This window comes from Vombatus ursinus, unplaced genomic scaffold (assembly GCF_900497805.2).
Source record: "Vombatus ursinus unplaced genomic scaffold, bare-nosed wombat genome assembly UNPS02014239.1, whole genome shotgun sequence".
In the NCBI taxonomy this organism is placed as follows: domain Eukaryota; kingdom Metazoa; phylum Chordata; class Mammalia; order Diprotodontia; family Vombatidae; genus Vombatus; species Vombatus ursinus.
The window spans coordinates 25,491-45,439 of record NW_020954017.1 but is presented as its reverse complement, the minus strand read 5'-3'; the positions used below and the strand labels follow the sequence as shown (position 1 = coordinate 45,439).

The window sequence follows — 19,949 nt, the reverse complement described above, 5'->3', positions numbered from 1 at the left end:
TTTAAGCTCCCATTTGAGTGGAAGAGAAATACTCGGTTTGACTCCCAATACATTACCACACAGGGACTGGGGAGCATTGAAAGAAGATCCAGATAAACTCATGGTTGCAGCTGCTTAGGTGAACACTGGCTTCAGGTTCTCAGAATTCTGTACCTTAGGAACTTTGCCATTAATCAATGAACAAATGTTTAATAAGTGACTATTATGTGTCAGGTATTTTGCTTGGTGCTGAGGATAACAATGCAAAGAATGAAACAATGACTTTGCATTCTAATAAGAAGAGAAGTGCATGTAAAATATACATGGTATAAATATAAAGTTAATACTTACATGCACATGCATAAAGTAATTAAAAACAAAGAATTTGGGAGGAGGGCACTAACAGTTGGGAGATTAGGAAAGACTTTATGAAAGTGATTCTTAAGTGGTACCTTAAAGGAAGAGAGGAAATCTCTGGGGCAAAGATAAGAAGGAAGTTAATTTTAGCAGTAGGGAATAGCCATTGTAAAGGCTTGGAGGCAGGAAGTGCAGCGTCAAATGTGAGGACCAGAGAGGATGATTTATCTGAATTACAGGGTGAAGGAAGAAAAATAACGTCCAAGGAGACTAGAAAGACAGGTTGGGGCCAGGCTGTAAGGGTTTTTAAAAATTATTATTTACTTATTTTAACATTTATTTTTTTAAATTGGGTTCTGAATTCTCTCCCTCCCTTCCCTCCCTCTCTCCCATTGTAAACACAAGAAATATGATGTCAATTACACATGTGAAATCATGCAAATATTTCTATATTAGCCATGTTGTCCCCCTCCCCCAAAAGACAAGAAAAATAAAGAACGTGAAAAAAGTCTGCTTTGATCTGCATTCAGACTCTATCAGTTATTCCTCTGGAGGTGGGTAGTATTTTTCATCACAAGGCCTTCAGAATTGTCTTGGATTACTGTATTGATCGGAATATCTGACATTCACAGTTGATCATCATACAACGTTTCTGTAACTGTGTACAATGTTATCCTAGCTCTGCTCACTTCACCTCGTGTTAGCTCATGTACGTCTTTTCAGGTTTTTCTGAAAGCATCTTGCTCATCATGTCTTATAGCACAACAGTATTCAATACCACAATTTGTTCAACCATTTGCCAATTGATGGTCATCCCTTCATTTTCCAATTCTTTGCTGCCACAGAAAGAGTGGCTATAAATGTTTTTGTACAAGGAGGTTGTTTTCCCTTTTCTTTGATTTCTTTGGGATATAGGCCTACTAGCAGTATTATTAGGGCAGCTGGATGGAGTAATGGATAGATGCCAGATCTGAAGTCAGATGAGTTCAGATCTGGCCTCAGAAATGTACCAGCTGTGTGACCCTGGACAAATCACTTAATGCTGTTAGCTTCAATTTCCTCATCTGTAAGATGAGCTAGAGTAGGAAATGACAAACCATTCCAGTATCTTTGCCAAGAAAATTCCAAAAAGGGGTCACAAAGAGATGGACACAATTGAAAACAACTGAAGGACAACAAGTGGTATTGCTGGGTCCAAGAGTATGCATAGTTTTATAGCCCTTAAGGTATAGTTCCAAATTGCTTTTCAAAATGGTTGGATCAGTTCACAACTCCATCAGAGCTGCATTAGTGTCCCTATTTTTCCATCTCCACTTCTGCATTTGTCATTTTTCTTCTTTGTAATGTTAGCCAGTCTAATAGATGTGAGATGGTACCTCAGAACTGTTTTAATTTACATTTTTCTAATAAATAGTGATTTAGAGCATTTTTTCATGTGACTATAGATAGCTTTAATTTCTTTATCTGAAAACTGACTGTTCATATCCTTTGACCATTTATCAACTGAGGAATGACTCAGTTATAAATTTGACTCAGTTCTCTATATATTTGGGAAAGAAGGACTTTATCAGAGATACTTGCTGTAAAACATTTCTCCTAATTTCCTGCTTTCCTTCTAATCTGGGCTGCATTGGTTTTGTTTGTGCAAAACTTTTTAAATGTAAGCAGTATTATCCACTTTCCATTTTGTAATTTTCTCTATCTCTTATTTGGCCATAAATTCTTTACTTATTCATAGATCTGACAGGTAAAATTTTCCATGCTCCTCTAATTTGCTTGTGATATCACCCTTTATGTCTAAATCATGAAACCATTTTGACCTCATCTTGGTATACAGTGTGAGATACTGGTCTATACTTAGTTTCTACCAAACTGCTTTCCAGTTTTTCCAGCAATTTTTGTCAAAGGGGAAATGTTTGGAGAGTTCAACTGAGTTCTGAGTTCTTTCTTCCTCCATCTTCCTAATATCCTTTTGAATTCTGACATCTACAAGACTATGATTGATTGCTTTTTCCCCCTCTGTAGGGCCTGGGCCTCATACCCACCTCCTTTGCAGCAGCCCCTGAAAATGTCTACCAGGTATATGGACAGGGGAGGGGGCAGGTCTCATTTTTGGACCGAGGGAGAGGCAAAAATGCTGATTGGGGTTGAGTTTCTGATCAATGAGAGAGTCCAAGAATAGGTCTGGGATGGAGGAAATGAGATAATGGATGTGCTAGTACAACCATTAGTTTGGGACCAATACTCTTGTCCTATACACACAGAGACTCAGGATGAAAGGACCAATGATCTTTTAAACACAAATTATTCAGGAAAAAACCCTCTATTTGTTAAAAAAAAGAAACTTGGGAAAACTAGAAATTATTCCAGCAGAAATTAGACTGAGTCTTAACACCTTAGACTATCTTTTCACAATAAACTCTGAATGGATACACAATATTAATATTAAAGATCATACTATAAAAAATTGGAAGAAAAGCATGTCTTAAAGCTAAGGGCAGGATATGTGTTTTTTTTTTTCAGCCAAAAACAAGGTTCTAATAAGAACATCTGCCATATTTGGCCAGACTCTTTTTTTTTTTTTTTTGGCAATTGGGGTTAAGTGACTTGCCCGGGGTCACACAGCTAATAAGTGTCAAGTGTTTGGTCTGAGGCCTGATTTGAATTCAGGTCCTCCAGACTTCAGGGCCAGTGCTCTATCCACTGTGCCACCTAGCTGCCCCTAGACTCTTAAGGAATCTAAGCATTTGTATTACTAATGCCAGCAGTCCAGATCTTAAGAATCTGAGCCCATGGCTAGATTTTAAGAATCTGAGCCAGGATATACATCCTTCACAAAACAAAAGATATAGGCAATTACATAAAATAAAATAAATATCTTTAATTACATAAAGCTGAAAAGTTTGTGTTTATGCAGTTAGGTGGTACAGCGGCTAGAATGTTGGAACTGGAGGTGGAAAGATCTGAGTTCAAATCCAGCCTCAGACACTTAACTAGCTGTGCAACCCTGAGCAAGTTACTTAACTTCTGTTTCCCTCAGTTTCCTCATCTATAAAATGGGTATAATGACAGCACCTACTATCTGGAGTGGCTTGAAGTTCAAATAAGATAATCATTGTAAAACACTTAGCACAGTGTCTGGTACATGGTCAGTGCTATATAAATGTTAGTTATTATTTTTTGTAGAATACTTTACAAATCTTAAAACACCATATAAATGCTAGCTATCATTATGATGTATAGACAAAATGAAAGTAGCTAGCATAAGAAGGGAGTTCATTGAATGGGAAAAAGAATCGTTGGATCAAATTTCACTGATAAGGATTTGGTATCCAAGACATATAGACAATTAACAGATACATTATCATTACATATATATTTGTATATGGATATACATTTACATATATTTAAATATATAGATATATTTATATATGTAAATATAAAACCAAAAGCCATTCCTCAATAGATAAGTGGTCAAAAGATATTAACAAACCATTCTCCAAAAAGGAATTGTGAAGAATTAACATGGAAGAATGCTCCAAATCACTAATAATAGAAGTAATGCAAACTAAACAACTCCGAGGTTTCACCTCGCACCTGCAAATTGGCAAAGATGACAAAAGATGGGAGTGGTCAATTTTGGAGGAGTTGTGGGAAAATAAGCACACTGGTGCTTTTTTGGTGGAGCTGTGAATTGGCACAAATATTTTGGAAAGCAATTTGGAATTATGCAAACAAAAATGACTAAAATGTCCATCCCCTTGAACTCAGAGATTTCATTATCAAACTTATACTGTAAGGAGGCTATGATAAGAAGAAAGTCCCCAAATACACCAAAATATTTCTAGCAGCATTTTTTGTGAGAGCAAAAAAATTGAAAATGAAAATGTGATGCATGGATGTAATGAAATATGACTGTGCTGTAAGAAATGATGAATATATGATGACTACAGAGAAGAATGGGAAGATCTTCGCTTTTGCCCTGCTTTTTTGTCTTTCAAAATGCTATTTGTTATATGGGGCTCTCTGGGAATGGAGGAAGAGACACTGGGGGAAACTCTAGAGGGAAACTATGGCGATGTAAAGAAACAAAAGACATCAATAAAACTATTTATTATTATTATTATTTCATTGAAAGACTATGGAATCAATAGAGTCCTCTTCTTTCATGTCACTCAACTCTTCCTGCTCATGGAAACTTCTCCTCTGGCCAGGTGTCTCCTCCTCATAGGAAAATATATCCTCAAGTGGCCACTACCCTTTTATCTTCCCTCTTTCTCTCTTCTGGGGGGTGAGTATGGAGAGGATTGCCTCTCCAATTTGTCCTTCATACCAATATCATAGCAATCAGTCTTAAGCAGAGATTTGGCTATGCTCTGCTATGCTCTGCTCAAAATTGTTCAGTTGCTTTCTAGTACCTCCTTCCATGATCTTTTCCCTGAGCTGACCCAGAATCAGCCAGAGTTTTAGGTTAGGGCTCAGGCCCTGGGCAATGCCAGGCAACCTGACTGCCTCCTGAGATCACGACACTTCCTTTGGCCTCAGCCTCCCCATCTCTGGATCCTGCACAGAGGAATCCAAAGTGAATTCACTTTAATCAATAAGTCATTTAATAAATATTTATTAAACACCTCCTATGTTCTAAGTACTATGCTACATGCTAGATGAATTCAATTTAATTCAACTTTAATTTAACGCAATGCAATTCAAACCATTTCCATCTGAATCACCCACTATGTGTGAAGCATGGCACTAGTCCTTGGAGATACAAATATAGATATGACATAGACCTTTCTCTCATGAAGCTTGCAATCTAATGTAGAGGGATAAGTATACAAATGAGTATAAGACAAGGGGGAGTGAGATGAATACCAAGACCAGGTTAAATGCTATGAGAAATTTGAAGAAGGCAAGATCTCACTCTTACCTGGGAGTTCATGAAAGAGATTGAGTGTGAATTAGGCATTTAAGGGAGACATCTCAACAAACTGAGATTCACAGTGGGGGGAATCTTTTCTAAGTCTGGGGGAAGAGTGTGAGCAAAAACTCAGAGACAGAGGTGTCATGATTGAAATGAAGGCAAACTGAGGCACAGGATTCTGAGCATATTCAATTTATTGGTAAGGCTGGCAGTTACCAATAAAAGGTGTCTCTCAACTCCTCAGTGAGTCAAAAGACCAGAAGGTAGCCTTCATATACTTTTGGGAAATACAAGAGAACAGGAAAAAGGAAGCACCACAGATCAAAAACAGTATGTCTGGTTACAATGTCTAAAGTATCATAATTGGCAAAAACAACATGATTGGCTGGACATTTGGGGCTAGCAACAACCCCTCCTCCCATTCTGCTGTCAGGAAAGGTTGATTGATAGAGTCCATCAGCATTGATTGAACAGAGATAGCAGACTTCTTGGTTCTTACCTGCATTCTGTAAGGTTTGTTAGTAATATAACATCTCCCTTAATTGTAGATGGGCATGCAAGGCTATGTAGAGATAATGTTTTTTTTTTTTTTAGTTAAGGAGTTTTATGGGACAATTGAATTTTAAAGTAATTCAGAGAGGAAAAACTGAACTTCTAGACTCATGAACTTCTGAATTTAACTTAGAGACAAAGAAATATGACTCAGGCAATTACAGAATAGAATCAATTACAGAATGGATTAAAATATGAAGTAGAGAATCAATATTTGGTTTTTCTCAGTATGGAGAGGAGATGCAGAGTAATCTAGTGTAACAACCTCTTATACGATTGGGGAACCACAAAACCCCTGGGATGGGATTTTGAATAAGAGAAGAATCTAACATGAGAACAGTCCTCAAACAAAAAGGGCAGAGGTTTTCATGTTGGGGGGCTGGGCAGAGGGAGTGTTGGGATTCTCAAGGAAAGCCAGGAGAGGAGAAGGGTGAGGTAGAGGGCATCCCATGGCAACAATGATACTTGGATAGCAGCCAGTGCCAGCCACATCTGCCCTTCTTCAAGACCATAAGAGATGGGACCTATCAGAAGGGACAAGATGACAAGTGTGTGACTGTGATTTTTTTTTATCACTGAGTTGTGTTCCAGAAGCAAAGGTGCTGAGAGAGACAAGCCAACCAAGAGGGATGAGCAGTCCCTACCCCAACCCTCTCTTATGTCCACTTAATTGTGTGCATATTTTATTCTGTTAAAGAATACATTTGGAGAGAGGATTCTGGGAAAATGGTGGAGTAGGTCAGAAAACTCCAAACTCTCCAGATTTTCCCCACAAACAAGACAAAATCAAACCTCAGGCCAAATGTAGAGTGGTAAAAATAAACAAGAGTTGGGGCAGAACTGTGGTCCTCCTAGGACAACCAGAGAAGATCTGAAGAAAAATCCCACAACCGAGGTTTGGTCCAAGTGAAGTGTAAATACCTCCAGGCTAGTTCCACTGAAACAGCAGGCAGCAAGCCCTGGGGCTAGTTGGGTTGGGAGGTAGCATTGGTCCTAGCCACAGGAATTTTCACCTCCTAGACAGTGTGGGAAGTTGGACATCTGAGTGGGGGAAGAATAATATCTGCTGATAAGGGATGCTAGGCCTAGCTGTGGTGCCAAGATATGGCCCTGAGTGAGCAGGAACCAGCACACACTTGGTGAGTGCAGAAGTAGTGGGGCAGGCCTGCCACTGTCTATGGGCAATTACAGAAGGACAAAGCCTTTGGTTTTGGTTTCAGACCAGAGGGTAGTGCTGAAGGAGGTTCTGAGGCTAGAGGCACCATTCTCCCAGGACTAGAGGTAATAATAAGCTGCTGTTAAAAAAAATAAGCAGGCAAAGGAGAAAGAACCCAGCTATAGAAAGTTACTATGGGAATACAGAAGACCCAGGTTTGTCTTCAAAGGAGGATACTGAAGCAAAAAAGCCTCTCCTACTTCAAAGAGTAATGTTAAATGGTCACCTGCCCCAAAGAATTCATAGAACTTAAAAAAGACTTTAAACTTCAAAGGAGGTGGCAGCTAGGTGTTGCAGTGGATAAAGCACCAGCCCTGGATTCAGAAGGACCTGAGTTCAAATCTGGTCTCAGACACATAACACTTACTAGCTGTGTGACCCTGGACAAGTCACTTAACCCCATTGCCTAGCCAAAAAAAAAATGAAATGAGAGAGATTGAGGAAAAATAATAAAAAAAAGAACAATCCAAGAAAAGCAAGGAGATTATGAAAAGTCAACCAACTGGAAAAGGAGATCCAGAATCTCAAGGAAGAAAATGACTCCTCATAAATTAGAATTGGGCAAGGAGAAGCCAGCAAAGTTGTAAGAGACCAAAAAATAATAAAACAAAATATAAAGAATGAAAGAATAGAATAGAATGTGAAACATCTCATAAGAAAAAACAACTGATCCGGAGAACAGATCAAGAAGAGAAAACCTAAGAATAATCATACTACCTGAAGGCTATGATCAAAAAAGAATGTTGATACAATAGTGCAAGAAATAGTTAAAGAAAAGAAGTGATAGAACAAGAACTGAACATAGAAATAGAAAAAACCCACTGATCACTACCTGAAAGGTATCCTACAAGGAAAACCTACATGAATATCATAGTCAAATTTCAAAACCCCCAGTTCAAGGAAAAAATATTATGAGCAACAAGAAAAAAATAATTCAAATATGGTGGAGCCAAAATTAGAATTATGCAAGACCTAGAAGCAACAATACTAAAAGACTACAAGTGTTGGAACACTATATATCAAAGAGTAAAAGAACTGAAGTTATGGCTGAAAATACACCCAGCAAAGTTAAGTGTAATCCTGAATGAAAAAAAATGGATATTCAATTAATTGCCAGACTTTCAGGATTTTGTTGCAAAAAAACCTGAACTTAATAGAAAATTTGACATGCCAGATCCGAGAAAAATATAAGGGACACATCAAAGACTAATTACAAGGGACCTAATAAGGACAGACTACTTACTTTTTATGTGAGAAAATGTAAAATGTATGTGTAAGATTGTTATTGGTAATTGGGCTGTTCAAAAGAAAGATTGGGGTAGATCTGAGTATGATGTGATTCTAAAAAGTAAAATTGTTTAGGAAGAAGTAAAAAAGGTAATTATCTTATATAAATGAGGTGAGAGAGGAAGAACCAATACAGAGGAATTAGGTGTGGGAAGAGGGCTGGTAGTTCTGGAACTCTACTCTCATTGGGAATGGGTTAAAGAGGGAACAATACATATATATCTAGAAGGGTATAAAAGTCTTCTAAATTCAGAAGAGGATAGGGAGGTGGGAGAGGATAAGGGAGGGGTATTTTGAGGAACCCTACTCACATCAGATCTGGGTTAAAGAGAGAATAATATATACATTTAGAAGGGAATGAAAGTCTGTTAAATTTATAAAGAAATAAGAGAGTGAGGGAATAGGATACAGCAGGTTATAGAAGGATGTCTAGATTAACAAGAATGGGATAAAGAGGGAGTAACATATATTTGGAAGGCTATAAACGTCTTCTAAATTCAGATAGAAACAAGAGGTTAAGGGGAAAGGGTTGGGGGAGAAAATAAGGGAAGGATCTTTGGAGGGGTGGTAGTTTAAGTAATAGGAGGGCAAGATAGTGAGTAGAAGTAAAGTAGAAGAGTCAGGAGGGATAGGAAATAAGAGAGACATGCAAACATAAAATAAAGATCAGGAGTAGAATTTATTAGGAAAAAAAATCAGGGGTAGTAATCATGATCTCAGACAAAGTTAAAGTTAAAGCTAAAATTGATTTAATCAGAAAAGAAAAACAGGGAAACTACACTATATGTCAGCCATATTAATCAATATTGTTTTAGAGTATTTAAAATAACTAGACAGTATGAGGTTGGAATATTGCTGTGGTGTAGGAAATGATGAATCAGCGGACTTGAAAAATTATGGAAAGACCTAGACTTATAAAGGAAGACGTCATTCACCCTCAGAGAAACAGAGGACAAACAAGTATAGTATGGTCTTACATAGATACATATGAATGTATATGTCTCTATATATGATATGATATATATATCTAAGAATATGCATGTGTGGGTAAGTATGTATGTATGTGTATAATCATGTGTATATATGTTTGTATTTATATGTTTATATATGCATGTGTATATGTTTGTGTGTGTATGTACACATATACACACACACACATATACATACATACATACACATATATCTACATGTGGATCTGTGCTTAATTATAGCCTTCTTGTGGGAGGAGGGAGGAAGAGAGAAAAAAAAACAAAGTAAAAAGTGCATAGCAGAGAACAAAAGAAAGCCTGCAAGGAAGCAAAGAAAAGATGGACAGCTCTGAACACAATGTGTAGTATTTATTACATAGGCTTTCTTGAAATGGAAATTTATTGCTGTCTATTTTGAATCCTCTCTTACGTTCTTCTGTGCACATGGCAATGTTTTTTTTTCTTTTCTTATTTTGTATTTAAGTTTATAATATGTTTCTCTTTCTTTCCTTCTTGTGTATTTAAGTTTAAAATAAATTAATGAAAAAAAATACACTTGTTGGATTTAATGGTGTTTCTCACAAACGTCTGTGGTCCACCCCATCCTTGTACTGATTGTGCCTTGTGGTGTTACTTTGTGTCATGAGTGCACAATGGGAACCACACAAGAGAGAGGGGCTTTTTCTGGTAGAAGGCAGGGAACTCCCTCTCCAGTCTATGGTCAGAGAGTTTCACCTTCTATACAGGAGCATAAGCATGAGTCATTTTATAACTACCCTTCTAAGTATAGAATGATTATGAATGTGTGCCTTTTTTTTAATAAATTTGCCTTATTGACATGAGCCAATGTTTGCACAGACATTTACAACAAGGTTCATGTTTCTATTTGAGACTAAAAAATCTCATTGCTTTTGTTCATGGCAAACGTGATCCCAGTACCCTGTTAGTTCAGGTGAGATGTTGGGACGAAATGAGGCACTTAAAAGTTATTGAACAGTGACAACAGAAAGTTTGCTTAGATCTAGCATGGCAGGGATGCAGTGGTATTTAGTTTCTAGCTTGGACCATCTCATCTCTCAATAATATTTTATAAAATTAACATCAATATGATATGGTATATACTTTAAGATATAATACAATGTAATTCTATATAATATATTTATATACAATGTGATGTATTTGAATATGATATTGTCATAATACATTAAACTATAAATTTCATTATATTCCTTGTTATATATTAATATTATATAACATAGTAGCAATAAATAATGTTGATAACATAATATTAGTCTTGGTGATTATGATAATGATCACATCATGATGCTTGATGGAAAATAATCCTGATAGCTTGACAAAAAAATGCATTTAAATGCATTTGTGTTGCATCAAAGAGCGCAAAATATAAATCAACATGTAAATACACAATGACTGTTACCTGAAAGGGTAACAGTTTCTCTTACAATATCATAATCTAATCTATTTCGAGGTTAGTATGGCTGAATTTTCTTTTGACCTATGAATCTTTCTACAATTCTTTCTAAATGGGCTAACTCCTTTTTGATCTTCTAGTATACACCTAAAAGGACAAAAATAGAGGGAAACAACCCACATGTACAAAAAACTCTATAGCAACACTTTTGTTGTAGCAAAAAATGATAAAGACAGAGAGAAATAAACAACTATGTAAAAAATTATTCTCTCACCTCCCCAATCACCTTTCCATGCAAAAACAAATCAAAACAAAACAAAACAAACAAACAACAAATGGAAAAAGAACAACCAATATATAAATTTAAGCACACTCGATTATAGACATTGTGTTTGTCTCTCTGAGCTGCCAGGACGTTTTGTAAATATACATATATTATTATAGACACACACATTATTTTTTGTCTTTGGATCATTTTTAAATAGTATTTTCCCCCTAATTATATGTGAAGACAATTTTAAGCATTCATTTTTCTAAGATTTTGAGTTCCAAAATTTTCTCCCTTCCTCTCTTCCCTCCCCTCTTTCTAAAATGGTAGGCATCGATCAATCAGGCTTGTATCCTTATAAACTTGACTCAGTTTTCTATGTATTTGAGAAATGAGGAAGATGCTGGTTTTTGATCCACTCTGCTATCTGCTTCTATTTTATGGGAGAGTTCATACTGTTCACATTCACAGTTATGTTTACTAATTGTGTATTTCCCTCCATCTTATTCTTCCTCCTGTTCGTCCCCTCTCTCTTTTCACCCTTTCCTTCCTTGACAGTGTTTTGCCTCTGTCTATCATCTCCCCTGTTCTGCCTTCTTTTCCATCAGTCCCTCCCTTTACTAAATTTCCTTCCCTCCTAATCTCCTGTCAGGTAAGATATATTTCTATTTTCATCTGATTGTGTTTATTATTCCCTCTTTGAGAAAATACTGATTAGTGTAAGATTCAGGCAATGCCCATTGCCCATCCTCCCATCTTTCCCTCCACTGTAATAGGTTTTTTGCACCTCTTCCTGTGAAATAATATACCCCATTCTACCTCTCTCTTCCTTCTGTACCCTTCCCCTTTCTCATCCCTTAATTATTTTTTATTTCGTTCCCTCAAATTCACCTTATATTCAACTTATATTCAAATTCACCATACCCTCTGTCTATGTATATTCCTTCTACCTGTGCTATTAGTGATAAAGTTTTTAAGAATTACAAGTATCATCTTCCCATGGAGGGATGTAAACAATTCAGCTCCATTGAATCCCTTATGTATTCTTTTCCCTCTTTCCCTTTTTAGGTTTCTCTTGGATCTTGATATTGGAGATCAATTTTTTTTGTTCAATTTTGGTCTTCTTATGAAAGTTTGAAACCCTTCTATTTCATTGAATGACTATTTTTTCCTTTGAAGTATTATGCTTAATTTCACCTGGTAGATGATTCTTGGTTGTAGTCCTAGCTCCTTTGCCTTCTGGAATATCATGTTCCATTACCTCCAATCCTTTAATGTTGCAGCTGCTAAGTCCTGTGTTATCCTGATTGTGGCTCCCTGATATTTTAATTGGGTTTTTTTGGCTACTTGCAGTATTTTTCCTTTGACTTGATCGTGCTGAAATTTGGCTATAATGTTCCTTGCAGGGGGCAGCTAGGTAGCTCAGTGAATAGAGCACTGACCCTGGATTCAGGAGGACCTGAGTTCAAATCCAGCCTCAGACACATAACACTCATAGCCGTGTGACCCTGGGCAAGTCACTTAACCCCATTGCCTAGCCAAAAAAAAAAGAAATTTATTTGGGGCAGCTAGGTGGTGCAGTGGATAGAGCACCGGCCCTGAAGTCAGGCGGACCTGAGTTCAAATCCGACCTCAGACCAAACACTTGACACGTACTAGCTGTGTGACCTTGGGCAAGGCACTTAACCCCGATTGCCTCACTAAAAAAAAACCAAAAAAAATAATATTCCTTGGAGTTTTTATTTTGGGATATCTTTCCTGAAGTGATTGATGGATTCTTTCCATGCCTATTTTGCCTTCTGGTTCCAGGATATCAGGGCAATTTTCCTTGATAATTTTTTGAAAGATGCTGTCCAGGTTCTCCTTTTGATTATGGCTTTCAGGTAGTCCAATGATTCTGTCATCTTGGATCTGTTTTCCAGGTCAGTTGTTTCTCCAATGAAGTATTTTACATTTTTTTTTCTAGTTTTTCATTCTTTTGAATTTGTTTGATCGATTCTTGGTGCCTCATAGTCATTTGCTTCCACTTGCCCAATTCTAACTTTTAAGGAGTTGTTTCCCTCAGCTAGCATTTGTACTTCCTTTTCCATTTGGCCAATTGTATTCTTTAAGGAGTTGTTTTCTGCAGTGGATTTTTGTATCTCCTTTTTCATTTGGCCAATTTTAATTTTTAAGCAGTTATTTTCTTTTTCCAAGCTGTTGACTCTTTTTGTTTTTTTCTACAATTCTCTTTCATCACTCTCATTTCCTTTCCCAATTTTTCTTTTACCTCTTTTATAAGATTTTTAAGCTCCCTTTTGAGCTCTTTCATGAGTTCTTTCTGGGCTTGAAGCTACTTCCTATTTTTCTTTGGGGCTTTGCTCACAGGTATTTTGACATTGTTGTCCTCTTCAGAGTTTGTATCTTGATCTTCTTTGTCACCATAATAACTTCCTATAGTCAAATTCTTTCTTTCCTGTTTTGCACTCATCTTTTTTGGCCTCTTTTCCCTTCTTTTAAATTTGAGCTCTGCTCCCAAGGTAGAAGGGGCACTGTCTCAGGCTTCTTGTGCCAGGGGCTGCAGGTGCTGGCTGTTTACCTGGTGCTGCATTGAAGTTGCCCTAAGGCCCAGGGGGGACCTTTGTGTCCGGTGCTGCACTGAGAGAGTGTGAAGGGGGGTGGTGGCTGGTGCTGCTAGAGGCCACAGGGGTCTGGCAGCTTACCTGGTGTTGAGCCAGGGTCCTAGTGCTGGGGTTTCTGGGGTGTGCTGAGGCTGGTGGTGGTATTTCTGCATTTCCCCAGGGCTACAATGAAGCATGTGGAAGTCTGGCCTCTGGAGGTTGCCTGTTTGCTCAGGGCTGTGCTGGAGCATGTGGCAGTTCTTGGAGCTGGAGTCTGTCCATTCTTCTTGCTATGCTGAGGCACATGGGGAGGCTTGGTGTTGGCATTTGCCTGCTCCACCACACTCTGGATCACAATCTCCTGTTGGTTTGCTGAGGTGGGGCTTGCTGCTGGCTTGCTGGGATGCTTCCTGTAATGGACTACACTCCCCTTTTACCTGAGGCAGACCTGTCCTGCCAATCTTCCAAGTTTTTTGGGCTAAAAGATTGTTTCATCCTGTCTTTTTGCTGGTTCTGCTGTTCCAAGATTTGTTTTGTGGCACTATTTTGTGGTTGTTTGTAGGTGAATATGGGTCAGTCAGTTAACTGCTTGCTTTGACATCTTGGCTCTGGAAGTCCTTGGTTACACATATAATTTTTTTTTTAAAAAGAGCATGGTTTCCAAGTTGTCCCCTGGAGATGGATCCTGATACCATGGGGAGGAAAATCCCTAATGGTTCAATAGTTTGTCTATGGAGGATTAATAGCAGTTTTATTTTGGGACTCTGTTACCTTGGACACCACCTGCCCTACTGATGAGGTGAATATAGACTTGGAGGCATAAAGTATTTGAGGAACATCAGAATGTATGGCTGATGGGAAGGTTGGGGAGAAAAGGGAACAAACTACTTATGATTCAGAAGCCATTTTAAGCCACTTGTTGCAAGAGAAGGAACGTGAGTCCTCTAGCTCCAGAGATATTGTGCTTCTACAGAGAAGCAAGAACCAGAAGCAATGGACCTCATTGGGCCTTTCTGGTCTCATGGCATCACCAATCAAAGTTGGGGGCATGTGTGGGAAGGTTGCCAGTTACTCTCCTTTTCCATCCCACCTCAAATAACCCTGAAGGATTGGTTAACCCCTAGTTAAACAAAGATTGTATCCTTTCGTGTATCATGTATACCAAGGAGGAGATCTCTCCTCCATTTTTTTTAAAACTAGAGAGGACCTTAGGTTTACAGGAAGATAGATATTTTCCCAAGTGTGCCAATCATATTAACATGTCTATATTGGCAGCATAATTACCAATCAGATTAGCCTGTTGTCCTGATGTGACATGAAATGGGAGAATGTCTTTCCACTTATTACCAAACTCACTGTCACATGAGTCTTTATTGACTTTATTGACTAACCACACTACCAATAGGTAGACAATGAGATAGAGACAGGGGCACTGAAGCTTTATTCCCCCAGAGGAAGACAAACTTTCCCGGCAAGTGGATGGATGTGTGTTTCTTACAAATATATACCATCTGTTACATGAGATGAAGAGATGGCTGCTTGTTACAAACCATCTGGTGACATTCAAACAGGTGAGCTTGTTAAAGAAAATGAATATTCTTCCTTTAGAAAGGAGGAATGTGGGAGGAAATTGAGTGGCTGATCAGAAGGGGATTGCAGGGGTCTTTTGCTGGTACCGAGGCAGGATTCTCTTGTTTTGCCTGTGCTTAGATCTGGGTCACAGTTCTGGGTGGCGATCCTGGGGTGAGGAGGAGTGCTGGCATGGTGGAACTTATAGCTGTGGTGGAGTGGCATAAAAGAGTGCTTGTGATCACTCATAGACCACAGTACCGGCCAGGAAAGGAGTAAACACCTCACCCTTGATCATACCACCCTGAAAGAACTGAAAATTTACAGGTCCCTAGAAGTATCTCTGAAAACAGCTGCACAAAACCCCTGAAGCTTGGGACAGTACATTCTCTACATTGGAAGCAGACCCCTACCTTAACAAAGAGTTTATAACTCAAGTAATTGGCTGGGATCATGAGCAAACAAAGGTACAAAAAAAATCAGACCATAGACTCTTTCTTTGGTGACAAAGAAGGTCAAAACATACAACCAGAAGAAGACAACAAAGTCAAAGCTCCTACATCCAAAGCCTCCAAGAAAAATATGAATCAGTCCCAGGCCATAGAAGAGCTCAAAACAGATTTTGGGAAGCAAGTAAGACAAGTAGAGGAAAAACTGGGAAGGGAAATGAGAGTGATGCAAGAAAATCATGAAAAACTAGTAAACAGCTTGCTAAAGAAGACCCAAAAAACACTGAAGAAAATAACATCCTAAAAAATAGCATAATCCAAATGGCAAAAGAGGTCCAAAAAGCCAATGAAGAGAAGAATGCCTTAAAAAGCAAAACTGGCCAAATGGAAAAGGAAGTCGAAAAGCTTACTGAAGAAAATACTTCCTTAAAAATTAGAATGGAGCAATTGGAAGCTAGTGACTTTATGAGAAATCAAGACACTGTAAAACAAATCCAAAAGAATGAAAAAATAGAAAACAATGTGAAGTATCTCATTGGAAAAACAACTGACCTGGAAAATAGATCCAGGAGAGAGAATTTAGAAATTATGGGAAAGTCATGATCAAAAAAGGAGCCTAGACATCATCTTTCAAGAAATTATCAAGGAAAACTGTCCCGATATTTTAGAACAAGAAGCAAAATAGAAATTGAAAGAATCCACCGATCACCTCCTGAAAGACGTCCCCAAAGGAAAACTCCCCGGAGAATTCTAGCCAAATTCCAGAGTTCCCAGGTCAAGGAGAAAATATTGCAAGCATCCTGAAAGAAACAATTCAAGTATTGTGGAAGCACAATCAGGATAACACAAGATTTAGTAGCTTCTACATTAAGGGACCGCAGGACTTGGAATATAATATTCCAGAGGGCAAAGGAGATAGGATTACAACCAAGAATCACCTACTCAGCAAAACTGAGTATAATCCTTCAGGGAAAAAAATGGACACCCAGTGACATAGAAGACTTTCTTGATGAAAAGACCAGAATTGAATAGAAAATTTGACTTTCAAATACAAGACTCAAATGAAACATGAAGAGGTAAACAGGAAAGAGAAATCATGAGAGACTTATTAAGGTTGAACTGTTTACATTCCTGCATGGAAAGATGATATTTGTAACTCATGAGACCTTTGTCAGTATTAGGATAGTTTGAGGGAAAAAATTGTATGTATGTATGTATATATATACATACATATATACATACATACATATATATACACATACATATAGATAGATAGATAGATAGATAGATAGAGGGCACAGGGTGAGTTGAAGGTGAAGGGGTCATATCTGGAGAATAAAATTAAGGGGTGAGAGAGGATTATACTGGGGGATGGAGAAAGGGAGAGGTAGAATGGGATAAATTATCTCACATAAAACAGACAAGAAAAAGTTTTTACAGTGGAGAGGAAGTGAGAGAAGGGGAGAGGGAATGAGTGAATTTTATTCTCATTGGATTTGGCTTAAGAAGGGAATAATCTACACACTCAATTGGGTATGGAAATCTATCTTACCTTACTGGAAAATGGGGAGGGGAGGGGACAAGAGAGCAAGAGGATGATAGAGGGGAGGGCAGACTGGGGAAAGGAATAATCAGAAGCGAACACTTCTAAGGAGGGACATGATCAAAAGAGAGAGTAGAATAAATCGGGGGGTAGGATAGAATTAAGGGACATATACTTAGTTTTTCACAATATGACTACTGTGGAAGTGTTTTGCATGACTACATATGTATAACCTGTATCGAGTTGCTTGCTTTCTCAAGGAGGGTGGGTGGGGAGGGAGGAAGCGAGAAAATTTGGACCCCAAAGTTTTAAAAACAAATGTTCAAAAATTGTTTTCACATACAACTGGGAAATAAGATATACAGGCAATGGGGTATAGAAATCTGTCCTGCCCTATGGGAAAATTGAAGGGGAAGGGGAAAAGAGAAGTGCAGGAGAAATAGAAGGGAGGGCAGATTAGGAGAAGGGGTATTCAGAATGCATGCCATCTTGGGGTGGGGGGAGGGATGAGATGGGGAGAAAATTTAGAACTCAAAAACCTGAGGAAGTGAATGTTGCAAACTAAAAATAAATTAATTAATTAAAAAAAAGGAGGAATGTGTTGTTAACACATATGATTCATATGAGAAAAAAGGGGACATACATCACTTATGAAATGAGATAAGGAAGAGGAACAGAGTTCTTGTAGCATCTAGAGTCCTTGAAGCAATTACAGGAGGAAAGAAGACATTCAAGCACACCAGCTGCTGTAAACCAACCTTGCAGTACATATTGGAGCCATATATAGCAAATGATGAGTTAGTTTAAAACTCACTCAACTCTAGGTATTCTTACTGGCTCATCATCTTCAGCCCACTGGAAATTCTCTTCTTGGATCCAGCTGTTAACAAATCACTAAGACTTCATGTCAGTGGTGTAGATCAAGAGCAATTTTCTTAAAATAATGTTTTGAAATCCATTATCAGCTACAGCTCTCTCAATGTCTGTGTCCCAGGGAAGCTTCTTTGTCCACTCCCAACTCTTCACATCCCTTCCATAGTGGACAGGTGGGTTAACCTGTTCCTTCATCCCAAACTCCTTTTTGAGTAGGGCAAGGGAAATTAGACAGTCAATGCCTTTTGTGAAAAGATGTGTATATATATTATATATGAATATTAAGGCCTTTTTGGTTTTCTGAAATGTGAAGACATATTTGGACAGTATTTTAGCTTGAAGTTGTTGTTCTGATATGAATGAAAAACCCAGTTTTTCTTTAACTATTGATGCCAAGGAGATAATGTCCTACTTTGAAGTTACTGGTTTCATCTTTGTTATGAAAGACCAAATTAGTTCAGGGAAGGAATTTGATTTTTTGAAAAATAAGCAACTTTGTCTGGTTTGTGGTGATTGAACTAGATATGAAAGTCTTTGCATTTTAATCTAATTTCAGGGTGGTGTTTTTTTCCTATTTTTATTTTATTTAAAATTTTTAAAATTTTATTTTTAATTTATGGGATAAAACAAGCATTTCCATAACATAATACAATAAAAAAAGGATTGTACATGAAACTGCAAATCTATTACGTACAACTTGCTATTCCTTTTAAAGTTATCATGTAAAATTTCCCCCCTTTCCCCTTTTTTTCTTCCCTCTCTCCCAAGAGTGGTATTTCTTGAGTTCACCTTTGACCAGATTGAAAAGGGAATCCTTAGAGAAAACGGTTAAAGAGGGAATGTCCCCTTTTCAACTAAGGGAAATGTTACTTTATCATGGAATAAATCAAAAGAACTGACTCTTTTTTAATCATGGTTTTATCAGGAGATAGAGTCTTCTTCAAAGGTGCACTGATGGTATTAACATTTCTATAAATATTTTTAAGCAAATAAAAAACTCACATAAAACTGAACTTTGCTTCATCTATGAGAAGAATTTTGCCTTTTGTTTCCTGAACACTTTAAAATTCATGAGCACGTTTGCTGGGTTAGAGAATTTCAATTAGGATCAGTGCCACGTGTGAGGAGGAGCCCTTGGAATCTTCCTCCAAGCATCAAAGTATTGATTAAAAAACCCATCAAATTAATAAAAGGTCTCTGACAGACAATGGCTGAAATGCAGAGTGTAGAGGTTTTCTCCCACAATTCCATGGGGCTGTGATGCCGATGTTGTTTCCCCATTAGACTGTGAGCTCCTTGAAGGCAAGGAGCTATCTTCTGCTTTTCTTTTTTAACCTCATTGCTTAAACCCAGGTACAGGCACACAGTAGGAGTTTAATAAATGCTTATTGACTTGACTTATAAGAGGGCTAGTTTTAGAGGAAAGATGATGGGCTACATTTTGATCATTTGACTTCGCAGTAGTCAGGTTGGGCTCAAAGAATGGGGGAATTTTAAACTGGAGGGGACCTCAGAGATGATCCATGTTTTCTAGAACCAAAGACTGTTGGTTCCAGATGATCTTATGGCCACAGAACTATAGAATCTTAGCATAAGAGTGGATCCCTTTCTACTTTTGCAAACTTGAAGGTTGTAAGGGGCAAGTGAAATAAGAAGACAAGTTGTAGCACCATATTTCATGAGGACCATTTTCAAGCATTTCCTTCACTCCTGATTTCTTCTCACCAGTAGCCATGCTGCCTGGTTCAGAAACCAAGCCCCGGCAGACCTAACCCTTTCATGTCTAGAACAAATGCCCTGGCCTCTCCTTATTCCTGATTGGTGGTTGCCTCAGTGACCAATTACATACATCTAGACCTGGGCTCTAGATGTGCTTTCCTTTGTTCTCAGGTCTTCTCTTTACCAGCTGTCATGCACAGCCCCTCCCCACCCCAG

General features: G+C 38.0%; 1 protein-coding gene across 1 annotated transcript in view; it reads left to right on the top strand.

The window, feature by feature from the left end:
* LOC114042018 (carcinoembryonic antigen-related cell adhesion molecule 20-like) overlaps positions 1-19,949 on the top strand; it is a 115,159-nt gene that overhangs the window by 87,616 nt on the left and 7,594 nt on the right. The window lies entirely within an intron of this gene.